Genomic DNA, 16,210 nt, shown 5'->3' with positions numbered 1-16,210 from the left:
AATGGCATGCCTCTGTGGCTCCGCCAGTCCTCGTTCTCGGGGGCTGGGCACTTATTTCAGGTCGGTGTGCCTCCGCGGCTCTGCTAGTCCTCGTCCTTGGGGGTTGGAAGGCTATTTCAGGATGGCGTGCCTCTGCGGCTCCACCAGTCCTTGTCCTCGGGGGTTGGGCACCTATTTCGAATCAGCTTGCATCTGCGGCTCTGCTAGTCCTTGTCCTTAGGGGCTGGGTGCCTATTTTAGGTTAGCGTGCCTCCGTGGCTCCACCATGCCTCATCCTCGGGGCTGGGCGCCTACTTCCAGTCGGTATGCCTCCGTGGTTTCGCTTATCCTTGTGCTTGGACACTAGGACTTGCTTCTGGGATCAACTTTTTCTTCTTTGACCATTGGACCTATTATGCTAATCGCTTCAATGCTTGGGGGCTACTCCTATGGAATGCATCTTGCGACACCCTCCATTTCCTTCGCTTCGACTTGTTGCATGTCCGCCATCCATCATCTCCGCACTCGACTTTGCTCTACACAGATGGCTCTAGATTCGCTCTGATTTTCTTCTTTTTTGAGCACTGTGCAGCCTTTCTGTCACCATGACGCCATCGCAGCTTCACCCGACTACATTCCAAGCTTTGTTGTGATGACCTCAAGTTCCTGTTCACCTACACATCGCTCGGGAGCTTGAGGGATATAGGTAACCCATGTCCCTCCACCGACCAGGATACTGGCCGGTCCTAACAAGTAGGCCCACCTGATCAGGGTGTGCAGGCCAAGGACATGAAGATACTTGGAGGACACGCCAAGGAGGCTGAGCGATTCGAATTAGCCCGGATATTGCAGGATACGTATTGTAAACCGACTAAGTAGTTAGATCCAAACCAACTTGTAAACCCTAGGTCGTCAGCCTATATAAGGCAGCCAAGGGCATCCCCCGAGGGTACGAGATCTCATACCAACAATACAAACTACCAGCATACACGTCGTAGGGAACTATTCGGAGGTACGAACCTATCTAAAACCCTTGTGTCCCTTGTGTTCTCACGATCACCTTTGAGTTCTTGGTTTCACAATGGCCTCCACCTACAAATCAACCACTTGGTTAACCCCCTGGTGGGCTGCCGGGCTTATAAATCCGATAGTTACCTCCCCTACCAGTTCCCATATTTTAAGGAGCACCAGAGACTGTCAGTGTCCTTCTGGGCTGGCTTACACCTTATTCCAGAATTACTCTCTTGGGGCCTCGGCCCTGTCTCACTAGCACACCATCTATGAACACATGATTACTAATCAATGGGAGCTTTGACTATGTGGGCTCATGACCGTGAGCCTCGGCTATCCAGATAGAGTTAAGACTCTGCAGAGTTTGTACACTTTACCCATATGTCCGGTCAGCCCATACCTTCTAGTAGGCGGTACTGACCTACGAGATCCATACCCGCCCATACCTATCTCTAGGCAGAATTGTGTCTAAACAGGAGCGACTATCATCCGCTATGAGGATATTAACTCGGGAAAATGTGCATAGAATAAACAGGGCCTCTGCCCTCAAGGTCTCCAACCCTCTCAATTAACCCGTGTTGACCAAACCTGGGACTCTATGAAGGTCTTTCTCTAGCATATCTGTTGTCTGCTATGGCCCCTTGGGATGGATTTCTAGGTTCAGCTAGCAGGATGTGAACCAAGGCCTCACATAAACACACTCGTGAAGACTGTACTTTTTTGGCACGTATGGTTGCATGTTTCACTAGAAAGGCTTTGCCAAGAACCGATCCTTATATGACCGGAGTAAGCATTGGGACAGAATCCTCCAATGAGCCTGCCCTCTTACTCCCATGTCTTGTCCTTAATAGTTTCTAACTCTTTAGTTGGTTCATTTTATATTTACCCTAAACTCACACCTTTTGGGGTTTTATCAAAACATTGTATTTGTATATCCCTAAGGGAATTATATTTCTAAAATGACGCTCGATCATCGATCCAGCCATGATTGGGGTCATTTGTGGGATTTTGGTTAGAAATGGCTTCAAGTCAAGGCGAGGAAGAAATTAGAGGTGGATTGTCCTTATCATGCTATAGAAATATGCATATCAAATTATTATCTTGGTACATTTTATTATCTATGGAAAAATAGGGTAAAAGTATGATCAAGGGGTGGATGCTAGAACTTGCCTTAGCGACCCTTAATTTGTCTTCTAGGTTGACTAGGTTCTGGCTTCTTGCCTCCTGGATCCTCAGCTTCTCGTCAGAGCCTGGTCAGGCTAGCCCTTCTACACGTTTTCTTGATGGCTAGACCTTCGGCTTCACATCTTTTGGATCCTTGGTTTCTGGCAGGGTCTTGGTCGCGTCCTCGGATGACACAAGCATGCAAACAAGCAAACAATTCTAATAACCAGTATCTAGCTTAAGAAAAATAAAAGGAAATGGGTGGTGGAGGTTTTGGGAATTATCCGATATTTAATGAATAATCCCAGATAAAGAAGAATAATTCATTGATTATTTAGAAATGGAGTTCTAAATAATTAATGGATGGAATGGCTGGAATCTAATAGAATTTCTAGGAAAATACTAATGGATTTCCTAGAGTTTTGAATGGACGGCATGACGGCTAGGTTTTGTCAATATCTAGGTTCTGAATTGGGCGGAATATTGGCTAGACTAGGTCGATATGTGTGGTTTGGATTGGGCAGCGCAACGGCTAGGTTTTGGAATAATTTGATATTTTATATGGAAGGCACTATGGCTAGATGGGGTTAAGGACTAGGGTTTTAGTCTAGCAACATCCCGACTGGGTTTTGGAATAGGCTTCAGGTAAGATTAGATGTTGGGTGGTGAGAGTAGATTTCAAGGTTTAGGAAACTTGTACGACAAGCTCGGCTTTGACCCTACACTAGGTGGAGCTGGCCAAGTTTCCTTATCTAGGGGTGGAACTTGACAGCTTATGCGACAGTTGGTCTGTCCTGGTACTAGGGGATAGTACACATGGCGACAGACACAGTTGGGCAACATCAAGTGGAACCTAGAGAGCTCGTACGATGAACACCACTTGCTCCGGTGCTAGGGGATAGCACACATGGTAACAGATGGGGTCGGTACAAGATCAGGCAGAAAGTGGCTATAGGCTGCACTCGACTTCAACCTGACCCTGACACCTAGGGGTTAGGGCACGACAAAGGGTGGAGGCGGTGTGGCATCTTACCTAAAAGATTGGGGCTCTAAGACCTTAAAAAAGTGAGATTTGGTATACGCCTAGTAGGGCTTTTCTATTATGTGAGAGATTGATATTTTGGAAAAGGATTCATATGAGGTGAACAATGGGAAAGGAAGGTATGGGAAGGCTTAGAATATTTGTTAGTATTTTTGGAGATTTTTGGGGAATTTTTGGAAATATTGAAGGACTCTAAGTAGAAGTTGGGGTGCACTTACTAGGGTGGACGTAGCAATTTTGGAGCTGTTGGCCAATGCGCAAGGGGGTGATGCCGTACCTCCCTTTGGCATGGGGCCTACTTGTAATAGAGAGAGGGGCACCCAGCCTTCTTCTACCTTGCGCTGGCATCCAAGGGAGAGGGGGGGAGGTGGCATTGGAGCTCGGGGGGAGGGTGCTTCGGGCCTTCTTTGGCCAAGAGGAGGGCACCGAAAGGAAGGGGGGAGGATGGGCGACCCATTCTAGAGGGTGTAGAGGGGAGGTAGGGGCTTGAGGTGGCCTGCCATAGAAGGGCAGGAGCTCAAGCTTGTTCGGTGTGGTGTGGGCACTGGAGAGGGGTGGTGCCTCCTATTTATAGGCTGGGAGATTCACGGCACGGCCACCACGTCATCAACAGGGATGAGGACGGCCGGTGCGGCGTGGCAATGAGAGAAGGGATGGGAGGATGTCTCTGCCGGAGGTGATGAGGATGAACCGGGATGACGTCTTGACAGCAGTGGGGATAAGATTGACCTAAGGCTCTGCACGACGAGGATAGGCACGGCATGGGGGAGGCTTGCTTGCAGGCGAAGATAGGTACAGAGGAGCAACACCTGGTGCAGCGGCGTAGTGGCGTAGGGTGGTGCAACGATGGTGTTAATGGCGGCCGGAGTGAGGTGGTGGAGATGATAGGGAGGGAAAGGGGGATGGATGGGGAGGGCGCATGTGTTGTGGTAGGCGGTGCCAGAAGAGCGGTGCAGACCGGCGGTGCTCCACATCGGGATGGCGGCGTGCTAGCACGGTGAGGCAGAGGAGGTGAGAGGGGGCAGCAGCTCAGGCCGGGCGAGGGGAGGCGCACCTACGGCGGTGTCTGGTGCGGTGGCACGGTAAAGACAGCACCGCGGCAAAGAGTGGTGGCGGCGGGGGAATTTTCTCCGCCGGCAGCAGCGCACGCCCGTGACGTGGGTGGCGTGCGGGAGCAGGACAGACTGGGCTGGTGGTGTGGTGGGCTGAGCGAGCTGGGCCGAAGGTGAGCTGGGCTAGCACGCGAAGTGGGCCGACGCGTGCAGGCTGTGTAGGCGAGCTGGGCCAGCTCAAGCGCTGGAGGAGGCGCTGTGGAGCTGGGCTGCAAGTGCAGATGGGCTGGAAGGGAGGCTGGCGGTCCATTTAGGAATAGTAGGCTTGGGTTATTTGTTTAACGGGTTTTGAATATATTTGTATTCAAATTTGTGTTGTTCAAATTTGAATGAACCTTTAAACTTTGGGTTAGGCATAAAAGTGACACTTTTGGAAGAGCTTGGAAATATAGGATTGTTGGGATTATTTCGTAAGGATTTTGATGAGGATCGGATAGAATTTGAGTTTAATGAATCTTGAAAATGAGAAATGATGATGGATGGTGTCAAGGGTTTTGTGAGAGGTGTTCCTAGGATTGGGAGGAAAGATTGTTGAAGAATTCCTAGGACAATCATATGCAACACACATGGTCAGATTCCATGCAAGTTTAATTTTAAAAAGGGGTTTGAATATTTGAGGCAGAGAAAATATGTTTTATTTAAAGAAATTTTTTTAAAAAGTCCGTATTTTTAGATGTTCTAAAAAGCGGGATGTTACGGATTGCCATGGAAGCTGATGGAAAAAAGCGAGTGGTTTGCTACTTCTAGTTCCGGTTGCCTATGTTATTAGCATACTGAAAAGAACTTTCTGTTTTCTATTATCAGCATAAATACGACTGGATGAGGAGCCAAATAATTCAAGGTGATGAGTATTGGAATTTCCTTGGGGATTTCAATTTCTATCAGTCTCTAGAAGATCGCAACAAGCCTGGTGGAAATCTTGCTGACACCTTAATTTTTCACGATACTATTGGACATATGGGCCTGATAGAGCTTCCAATAAAAAGGGAGAGCCTCTCATGCAGCAACATGCAGCGAGACCCCTTACTAGAGCAACTAGACTGATTTTTCACTTCGGTAAATTGGACTCTACAATACCCAAACATGATGGTTCTTGCCCTAGCTAAAATCACCTCAGATCACATCCCTTGCAAAGTGGTAATTGGTACTAAGATACCGAGATCAGATATTTTTTGCTTTGAGAACTTCTGGCCAAACCATCTGGGTTTCCATGAAGTTGTCCAAACAGCCTGGGGGAAACAAGTTCGCAATCAGAGAGACTCAGCGTTGGTGCTAACTGGAAAACTCAAAAATGTGTGGCATCATCTCAGGATCTGGAGTAGGAAGCTATCCAACCTCAACTTACTCATCTCCCACTGCAATAAGGACATAAGGTTATCCTCTTTCTGGACGGTCTTGAGGATTGCAGAAATTTAACTGCTCTAGAATGGAATCTTAGAAGGATCATTAAGGAACAACTAGCTAAACTCTTAAGCTATAGGAACCAATACTGGAGGAAGCATTACACAACAAATCGGATCAAATTTGGAGACGAGTGTACCAAATTTTTTCATGCCATGGCAACAGTGTCGTCCAGGAAAAATACCATCTCTCAGTTGAAGGACGATAACAACCTGACAGTTTCAGATCATGAGGGTAAAGCTGCTTTGCTCTGGATTGCTTATAGAAACAGAATGGGAGTCTCATCACAGCCTCAGATGAGTTTTGACCTATCATCTCTTATCAGCCTCAATGTCAATCTCAGCAGTCTAGTAAATCCATTCACCACAGAGGAAATTGATAGAATAATCGAAATTGTTCCACAGATAAAGCCTAGGTTCTGATGGATTCAATGGATTGTTTCTGAAGAAGTGTTGGCCTTTGATAAAGGATGAGTTCTACAAGCTGTGTATGGATTTTTTAAACTGTGAGGTCAATCTAGAAAGTATAAACAGCTCATACGTAACATTGGTTCCTAAAATCACAAACCCAGAGACGGTTAATGACTTCAGGCCAATATCACTTCTTAGCAGCAGCCTCAAGTTATTGACCAAAATATTAGCACAGGCACTCATTCCGGAGATTTTGCATGCCAATCAATATGGGTTCATAAAGAGCAGGACAATACAGGATTGTCTAGCCTCGAGGTTTTAATACATTCATCAATGTCATCAAAGTAAGAGGGAGATTATAATTCTAAAACTTGACTTTGCTAAGGCATTTGATACAGTGGAGCATGTTGCAATCTTGGAGGTAATGAAGTACATGGGATTTCCAGATAGATGGAGCAAATGGATCTCCATGATCTTGAAGACAGGGACATCATCTATACTTCTTAGTGGGGTGCCTGGGAAGTTTTCCAAGTGTAAAAGAGAAGTACAACAGGGATGAACTGAAGATAAACTTTTTAGTTTGGAAATTTTAGTTTGGAACCATACAAATGTGCTGAAGATAAACTTTTTCATCCTATTACTTGTGCACAAGATGAACTGAATTTGCTATCCTCTTTAAATACTTTGGGTTATCTTGAATTTGATATTCTGCGTAATCTAGATTGTCTAAAAGAGAAACTTAAATTTGATTCTTGTTTGCCAAGCTTTAATCATTGTTCGGTTCATCCAATTGGCAAATACGACACCAAAGGTGAATATTTGGTGCATAAAGTTTATATTTGCTCTAATCTGAAATATCCTTTTGGGCAACAATACCATGATCAAACAGAGGGCTGCACTAACACTAATAATGTCTTGCAAAGTTTTCCTAGTTTTTTCCCATATACAACAGGGTAAGGCCAAAGAAGGCGAGCATTACTGGTTGTGGCCATGCAGCATTATTGTCGCTCTGTGCTCCAACATCAAAGCAAGCACCTTAGAATGCCATTGGAGCAAGTCGAGGACGACTTGCAGCCAAGAAGGGGGGAATGATGAGGACATCACCTACTCGGATACAACCACATTAGTAATTTTTAATTCACAGGTGAAACAGTTCTTTACCATTATTGTCTTTGATACATTTGATGAATTGATGTTGCACCATGATGTGTGTTCGTTGTCAATTTCAGAAATACATACATGGATCAAAAATAGTGTTAAACACACATGGAAGGTACGGAGGATAAAAGAAGTAGATTGGGGCCAAGTCCAAGTGTTCCCAACGTCCTCCACCAGGCCACCACGTCACTTTTGGCCTAAGGAAAAAAAGAGATCCAATCCAATACGTTTTGGCGCTGGATTCGGACTACAACACTACCCCAACTTGCAGCGGCCGCCACGACCTCATCCGGACTCCATTTTAGGCATTCAAGTACTCCTTGGAATCTTTATGAAGTCTATTTTCATATGGATCTAGACTCATATCCATATCTATTCTGAGTCGGCCACAATCATCCAAATACTACCAAGAGGTTTTCTGTCCAGAGGTGCTGTGTCGCCTTTTGGCCCAATGGGCCGTGTATCAAGTTGGGTCCACTAGGGACATGTCCTAGGGTTGGAGCACGACCCAACACTCCCTGGTCATCCTCCTAGGTATTAATAAGGATTAGAGCCGCTACAAACAGATTGGGTTTTGTTTTGTTAAAAGTTTAGCCATTGCTACTTCCTTGTAGACGCGTGTGTCGACTAGACCATCCATTCTACTCGATTCAGAACCCCAATTTTGTGAATTCAGATTGGTTTTCTTCTCTATATTTGCTATTGAGTTGCTTGTTATACTTGTTCTTGCTTGTTCTTCCATTGTTTGCAGGACGAGTGACCTAGTGGCCGGGTGACGCGCTCCACAAGATCGCGGCAGCCATTGGAGGTGGTGTATCGGTTGCTAAGGTGCAGCTTGGAAGGCTGTAGTCGGGCCGTGAACATCATCTCCATCCACCAAACGAGTTATCCACGCCTCTCTCATCGAAAGATCAGGAATCAACCCTAGCGAGTTCATATCATGACCTCAAGGTCCATATCCCCCAACCAAATAATGATTTCCCAATAATCTAGTACGTAGATGACACAATACTCCTAATGCAAGTAGATGCATATCAGCTTTTATGCCTTAAAGGGCTCCTTCTCTCGTTTGCAGAATCTACAGGCCTCAAAGTAAACGTCCACGAATCATTCATGGTCCCAGTTAATGTATTAGACAGCAAAATGCAGAGTCTTGCAGAATCTTTTAGCTATCAATTTGGATCAATGCCTTTCACGTATTTGGGAGTGCCGAAGGGCACAACAAAGCGAAAGATTGAAGACTGGACACCTATTATGGATTGAATAGAGGCGGCTATCTGCTTGCTCATCCTTCTTATCTTATTCAGGGCTCCTTGAAATAGTAAATTTTGCTATAACCCCAACAACCGCATATGCAATGTGCACACTCAAATTGTCGATTGGAGTCATTGAGAATATTGACTGGGCAAGGAAGCAATGCTTATGGAGAAGCAATGATCAATCCAAAAAGGGTGGCCATCTTGCATCTTGGCCAATGGTAATGAGGCCAAAAGAAAAGGGGGATCTCGGAGTGCTCAATCTTAGAGTGCAGAATGATGGGCTCCTCCATAAACAGCTACACAAGTTCTATTCCAAGGCAGGCATTCCGTGGGTGAACATTATTTGGAACAAATACTACAAACTAAAACTACCACATGACTCTAGAGAAGTTGGATCTTTCTGGTGGAAGGATATCCTTCGTCTTCACGTTCTATACAGGGGAATTGCATGATGCAGCATTGGTGATGGCAGTACAGTGCTCTTTTGGAACGATCTTTGGACTGATGGTGTCCTATCTCTGCTCTACCCGAGACTATACTCCTTTGTGAGCAACCCCTCTATGTCAGTAAAGCAAATCATGGAAATAGAAAATCTTGAGTTGATATTCAACCTTCCCCTAACAGAACAAGCCTTTGCAGAATATCAGGCACTACAAATACAACTGCAAACTTATAACTATGATGGCAATACCCTTGATCAGTGGTCTTTCATCTAGGGAAATGCAGTTTACACCTCAAGAAGATTTTACTCCTTGGCTTCCAAGCATCTACAGGTGCCACTGATGTTTAAGAGGTTATGAAAATCCAAATGCACCCCACGATTGAAGTTCTTTGCCTGGCTCATTTTGCTGGACCGTTTGAACACAAAAACAATGCTGAGAAGAAGGAACTAGAATGTGCAGCCTGATGTGTTTTGCGTCCTCTGCAACAATCAGGATGAAGAGGATTTACATCACTTATTCTTTGATTGTCGCTTTGCCATCATCTGCTAGCAAAAGATTAGTTTCCATTGGCCAAACTCAGCGACTATTCATGAGCGTCTGATACAGGGTAACAATGCCATGCAAATACCTTACTTCATGGAGGTCTTTATGATTGTGGCTCGGGAGATTTGTAATCTGCGAAATGGGAAAATATTTGATGGTGCCGCAGCAACGACGGAACTTTGGACTATCAAGTTCAAAGAGCAGGTTGTTCTTCAGCTACATAGAGTGAAGGACAACTTTGGACCTTTTGTTTTACAATGGCTAGAGTCTGTAATTTATTTCTTTCCCTCCTCTCCCCTATAAGTATTTCTCTAGAGTCTGTAAATATCTCACTTGTTTTTCTTTAATTTAATGCAAGTGCTGTGGGGAACTCCCCCACAGTTTTCAGTCAAAAAAAATTCATAATGAACTTTTGATCCTTAAGTTTTCATAATCAAATATCTTTCGCCTGCTACCAGACTGAAGATCCTACAATATAATTTAGATTTGTGAAAGCATAATGTCCCAAGACATTATTAATAACATAAAAATAAACTGGAAAACATTCTATAATACTATAGTATCTAAAGTGGTTTTAGGATCATTTAATAAACATTATTGTACTATATTCACCAAAATTTTTCAAAGATATTGTGGGAAGAATCTATATTTTTAATTGTTGACATTTTATTGCACGTTATTTGCAATGCTACACTATGACTGCGGGAGAACCTTGGGAAAAATGGGGATTAGATAGGAATTGTTAGGATCAGGATGATTGCTTTAGCTACACTCCAAGTCTTGTATCTCCATTGTGTTGTGTGAACTCTTGAAATGTTTGTTTTCTTTGCACAACCTGCAACTATCTTTTAGGGAATGAGCAATGTATCTTTACTAACCAGTGGCCTTAACAAAATTAGGTGACTATCGTTTAAAATTTCGTAGTATAATCTTTATCAACCCCTAAATAAGTTGGGTCCCCCACCACAATCTATCTCTAGTTTTCCTTTTCTATGGCATGAGTAGCAACAGTGTGGAGAGAGGACGGATAGGAGAGAGAATAATTTATTTTTTATTCTTCCTCTAAGTTGAAATGCTACTATCGATTACTTTCTCCGTATCAAAATATTTATCGTTGTTGACTTTTCCTCGCGACATTTGACCATTCATATTATTCAAAAATTCATTGCAACTAATGTGTGGTTTGTAGTGGCATTTAAGTAGTTAATGCAATGATGGGCTTTTCATGGTTCTTAGCCCCCACCGTATGTTTGAAATTGTATTGGTTCAAAGGATAAGCACGAAGGCTGAAGACATGCTAGTTCCAAGTATCGAGTTGAAAGACACTTGGAGTAGTGTAGATACTATTTGGGGGGGGCTTGGAGTAGTGTAGATACTATTTGGGGGGGAGGAGGGGGGCAAAGAGTATATTGACCTAGGTTTTGAGTTGAGTGGATGCACACTTGTGAAACTAAGAGCAAGGTAGCTCAGTGGAAGCCCTAGGATATGAAGAAGCTAAGTCAAAACTTAAAAGAAATTGAATTGGACGAGTTGTACACTTAGAATGCACAGGATAGCTTCACCATATGTTCCGGTGACTAGTGTCTGTCACCAAATTAGTTGGTGGACTGTTGGTCACTGTTTGCATAGTCACACCGGATCCTCCGGTGTGGATAGTGCATGTGCACCGGATCATCCAACACTCGGTTTTGGCCGCTCTCTATCTGGCAGAATGTGTTCATTGATTGATCCGATGATAGCAGTAGTGGTACACACTAGATTAGTCGGTGTGATCAGCTCCGCTCAAAATTGGCTCTGAAAGTTTTGGATGGTACACCAAATGGTCCGATCTTCACAATGGTCTGATCTTCACAATAGTTCATCACCAGATGCGTCCGTGATGTGCATGGGACCGCTGTAAATTGGATTTGGCTCTCAGGGAAGTTGATAGGTTTATTTTGAGGTTAAGGGCAATTTAAGCACTAGGAGTGATTAGAGTCTCTATTCAAGATTAAAGACATCATTAGCTCTCGGAGAGTAACACGTGTACATCCATCAATATCTTTGCCTTATGTAGGTCAAGTGAGGTTCTTTGCTTATTACTCTTGTTGGTTGGCATCACCTAGACGGTTTGGTGGTAGTTTTCTTGGTGAGCTCTTAAGGAGGAGTCTTTTGAAAAGCCCCAAGAAGTGTTGTGCTCGGTTTTGGAATCCGCCAATCAGAAGTGGAGAATGGATTACCACTAGTGAGAACTTGATCCTTGCACACATCAATGGGGAGCTACACCCTTGCACAGGTGCTCCAATGAGGATTAGGGAAGAGTGCTGACTCTTCGTTATCTCTGGAAAAAAAATCAGCGTTCTAACCCTCTCCCTTTACTTTCCGCAGTTTACTTTCCGCATTTCAATTCAGAGAATTGCCATACTAGTGTAGGGTTGGAACTAGGTTGCAAACTTTTGGTCGAGTAGAATAGGCACACTTGATGAGGTTGTAGGCACATGGGGTGATTAAGATTGTTTGTAGATTTTAATTTCCACCAAAAATTGTAGAAGCCTTATTCACCCCCTCTTAAACATCTTGATCCTTTCACCTTGGAAGCAGTCGCTGCAGGTATCCAATGATTCCATCCTCTAGTGCATTGTTTGCTATCCCAGTTCCATGCCGATCTCCATTAGGTTTGATGGTGTGGAATAGAGCAACTTTGAAGACTAAAAATTAATCTTTAGGCTCTCAAGTCTCAAGAGCATCTCATGTCTTGATAACATGCATGCCTAGCAGATTATCAGTGAAATGTCCTTCCGCTAAAAGTAAGGTTGGATAGGGGAGAGGGAGTGCATCCTCTATATTTGGGTGAGATAAGAGTGCTTTTGGTGGATTACAAAAAAATGTATTAGAGATGGTATTGGTAATCTGCTAGAGATGCTCTAAGCATTAGTTAGGAAGCTACAACCTTGTATTTTGAGAAGAAATTGTCAAATATTTATACTATGTGTTCCTTGTGTTATAATATATGAGTCTTAAAATGAGCTAAAATGGTCGGACTTACGGACCTAAGATGATTACTTGTAGTACGTGTTACGAAGCAAATTTAATAAAATATCTCTCGACAAAATATATAGGAGTACTTTCTCAAAATTAGACTAAAAGATGACAAAAGACACGTCTTTGTGCAGCTTTTGTTGTTTGCCCCTTCTCCTAAGGTTTCATCTCAGCGTATGCCCAGATTGCAAAACCGCAACAGGAAAAGCACATCAATATGATAGGAACGCAGGTGGAAAACAAACGATTCAAAAACACTGGAATTTTATGGAGGAATGTTGTTTGGATGAATTGTAGGAAAACACAGAAACCATTGAAAGAGAAACTGAAAGTGAATGATAAAGCACAGTAGTTAATTATTATCTGCAGGTAAATTACTTGAAGAAAATTTGAAAAAAAAATCGGGAACAACTATGTAGCCCTGCGCTATCCACTGTTATCCTTCCAAGCTTTTGCAATATGCTTAACAAGCTTTGACAACAAGGCGGCTTGCAAATAATGGTGGTAGCAACCATATATTGTTCGTACCATGTAAGTCAAGACATATTTGCATCCCGGAAGCTGAACATAATCAGAATATATTTTCATACGACAGCCTATGTGATAGGGCCATTAGTTTTGTTTGTGATCAGGGCAACATGACCGCATCTTGGACGTTGGACGCTTCGCTTTATCCATTTTAATCTTCCTCTATCTTAGGCATTTGGATAGAGTAGTAATCATGTCCTATTTGGTGTTAGTGTTGCTAAAGATAAGACATAGATTTTACGTGTTGTAAGGAAGAGTTTTGCCCTGTCACCTGTTTGTGAAGACTGAATTTTTAGCTAGCTGAAAGCTGAACAATGCTGGCAACATTGCGATTTGTGCACTACTAGAGAACTGACTTTAGATCCCACCCCCTTTAGTCTCGGTTTAATTTCCACCCGGGAGAAAAGGGGGTGCGCCAAGGTAGGCTGGAATGGGGCGCACCTTTACTCTCGGTTCTTTTTTTTTTGCAACCGGGACTATAGGCCACCCTTTAGTCTCGGTTGAAACGGTTAGTTTCCGGGCACCGACGGCGCCACCCTTTACCCCCAGTTGGACCCACCAACCGGGATAAAAGCTTCAACCTTTTGTCTTGGTTGGAGTTACCAACTGGGATAAACATTTTACTCCCGGTTGGTAATTACAACCGGGACAAAAGGTTGACAAAAGGTTCAACCTTTTATCCCGGTTGGCGTTACCAACCAGAAGTAACCACTAACCGGGATAAAAGCTCTAATCTTTTATCCCAGTTGGATTTACCAACCAGGATAAAATCTTATCTACAAGTACCTTTTCTTCCACCTCCACTCCTCCAGCCCGAGCAACTCCACTCCACAAAGAGATAGAAGCTCATCCTCTCCATGGCGCCGAAGCAAGCCTAGGGGAGGTGCTGCTAAAATTTTTTTCCTCATTTCTGTGGGAATTTCACCCATCCAAAGTGTTGTGAAGGTTAGCTACTTCATGCTCCTTCATTTATTATTGTTAAGCTTTGTTTTATACTTTAGAGAGGGAGAAAAATTAGTTTGTTTGTTGTTAAGCATGTAGAGAATTTGTATTTATACATATTTTTGAGCTACAATGTGATGGATAGTTTGAATGTGAGGGAGAATGGACAGTAAATGTGAGGTAGAATTGAGATTATTTCAATTTTATGTATTAGGGAAAAATTAGAGTAAATGTGTTTTTAATACTTATAAATTAGCCATATAAATTGTAGGTGTAATTTGGTACTTTACTACTTTTTAGATAGAGGTATGCAATTAGCCATTTTTTAGAATAAGTACATTATGTGGGAAATATTGAATTTTTTAATAGTTTAGTTATTTGTAAATTAAATATGAGCTAAATAATTTGTGTATTTCTATGTAAACTTTCAGCAATATTTGAGTTTATCGTACTGTATGATGTTGTTTGCTTCTAAAATTTTAATTTGTGTATTTCTATCTAAAATTGTAGCAATGTGATGGATAGTTTTATTGTAATCCATTTTATTGATGGCTTGCGTAATACGATGCAGATGGACCGGCAATGTATAATGCGGACACGGAGCAAGGTGTTAATAATTTTCTTGAAGTAGCTAAAGCGAACAAGCCAGAGAACAGGTTCATATCTTGTCCATGCGCCCAATGCAGTAACCAGAAGTGTTATTCAGAGGCTTCCTGGGGAACTATTCACAGCCACTTGTTTAGATACGATTTCACTTCTAACTATTTGGTTTGGAACCGTCACGGTGAAAAAGAGGTTGTAATGGAAGATGGTGAAGAGGAGGAGGAGGATGACAACATTCTGGACTATGTTATAGGCCAATCTTTTGCAGATACTACAATGGGTGAGGCTGATGAAGATGAGTTTGCAAAAGATGGCTATACTGATGACCTCGATCAGATGCTTAGGGATGCACATAGAGATTGTGAAACTCAGAAGGAAGCATCAAAGTTGCAGCGCATAATAGATGATCACAGGAAATTGCTATACCTAGATTGCCAGGGAGGCCATAAAAAGCTAGGTACCACACTAGAATTTATGCAATGGAAGGCCAAAAATGGTGTGTCCGATAAGGCATTTCAGGGGATGTTGGAAATTTTCAAGAAGATCCTTCCCAACAATAATGAATTGTCATCCACAACATATGAAGCTATACAAATTGTTTGCCCTTTGGGATTGGAGGTTCAGAAGATACACGCATGCCCTAATGATTGTATCCTCTATCGCGGTGCTGAATACGAAGATCTGGATGCATATCCCGTGTGCGAAGTGCTGCGGTATAAGATTAGGCAAGATAATCCTGGTGATGTCGAGGGGTAACCTCCCAGGAAGAGAGTTCCTGCGAAAGTGATGTGGTATTTCCCTATAATACCACACTTGAAGCGCTTGTTCAGGAACAAGGTGAATGCTAAGTTGATGCGATGGCAGAAAGAAGAACGTAAGGAAGATAAGATGCTGAGACACCTCGCTGATGGGGCTCAGTGGAGATCAATTGATAGAGCATTCCTGGAGTTTGAAGGTGATCCAAGGAACATAAGATTTGGTTTAAGTACTGATGGATTCAATCCATTCGGTGAGTTGAGTAGTAGTCATAATACTTAGCCTGTGACCTTATGTATGTTTAACCTTCCTCCTTGGATGTGCATGAAACGGAAGTTCATTATGATGCCAGCTCTTATCCAAGGCCCAAAGCAACCCAGCAACTACATGGATGTGTACCTAAGACTGTTGGTTGATGAACTTTAACAACTCTGGAAGGAAGAAGCTGTACGTGTGTGGGATAAGGATAAACAAGAGATGTTTAACCTACGAGCACTGTTGTTCGTAACCATCAATGATTGGCATGCACTAAGTAACCTTTCGGGACAAATAAATAAGGGATACCGAGCCTGCACCCATTGCTTAGATGACACAGATAGCATGTATTTGAAGCACTGTAAGAAGGTAGTCTATATGGGTCATTGTCGATTTCTCCATGCTCACCACCAGTTGCGAGAAAGTGGGCTGCATTTCGAAGGGGTGCCAGAAAATCATAAAAAACCTTTACATCGTAATGGAAAACGTATCTTTGAGATGATAAAGGATGTAAGGGTAGTATTTGGAAAAGATCTTGGGAGCCAACCTGTTCTGAACGATGATGATGGACGTGCAGCCATGTGGA

This window comes from Setaria italica, chromosome IV, assembly GCF_000263155.2.
Source record: "Setaria italica strain Yugu1 chromosome IV, Setaria_italica_v2.0, whole genome shotgun sequence".
In the NCBI taxonomy this organism is placed as follows: Eukaryota; Viridiplantae; Streptophyta; class Magnoliopsida; order Poales; family Poaceae; genus Setaria; species Setaria italica.
Note: the sequence above shows the minus strand (reverse complement) of the source record.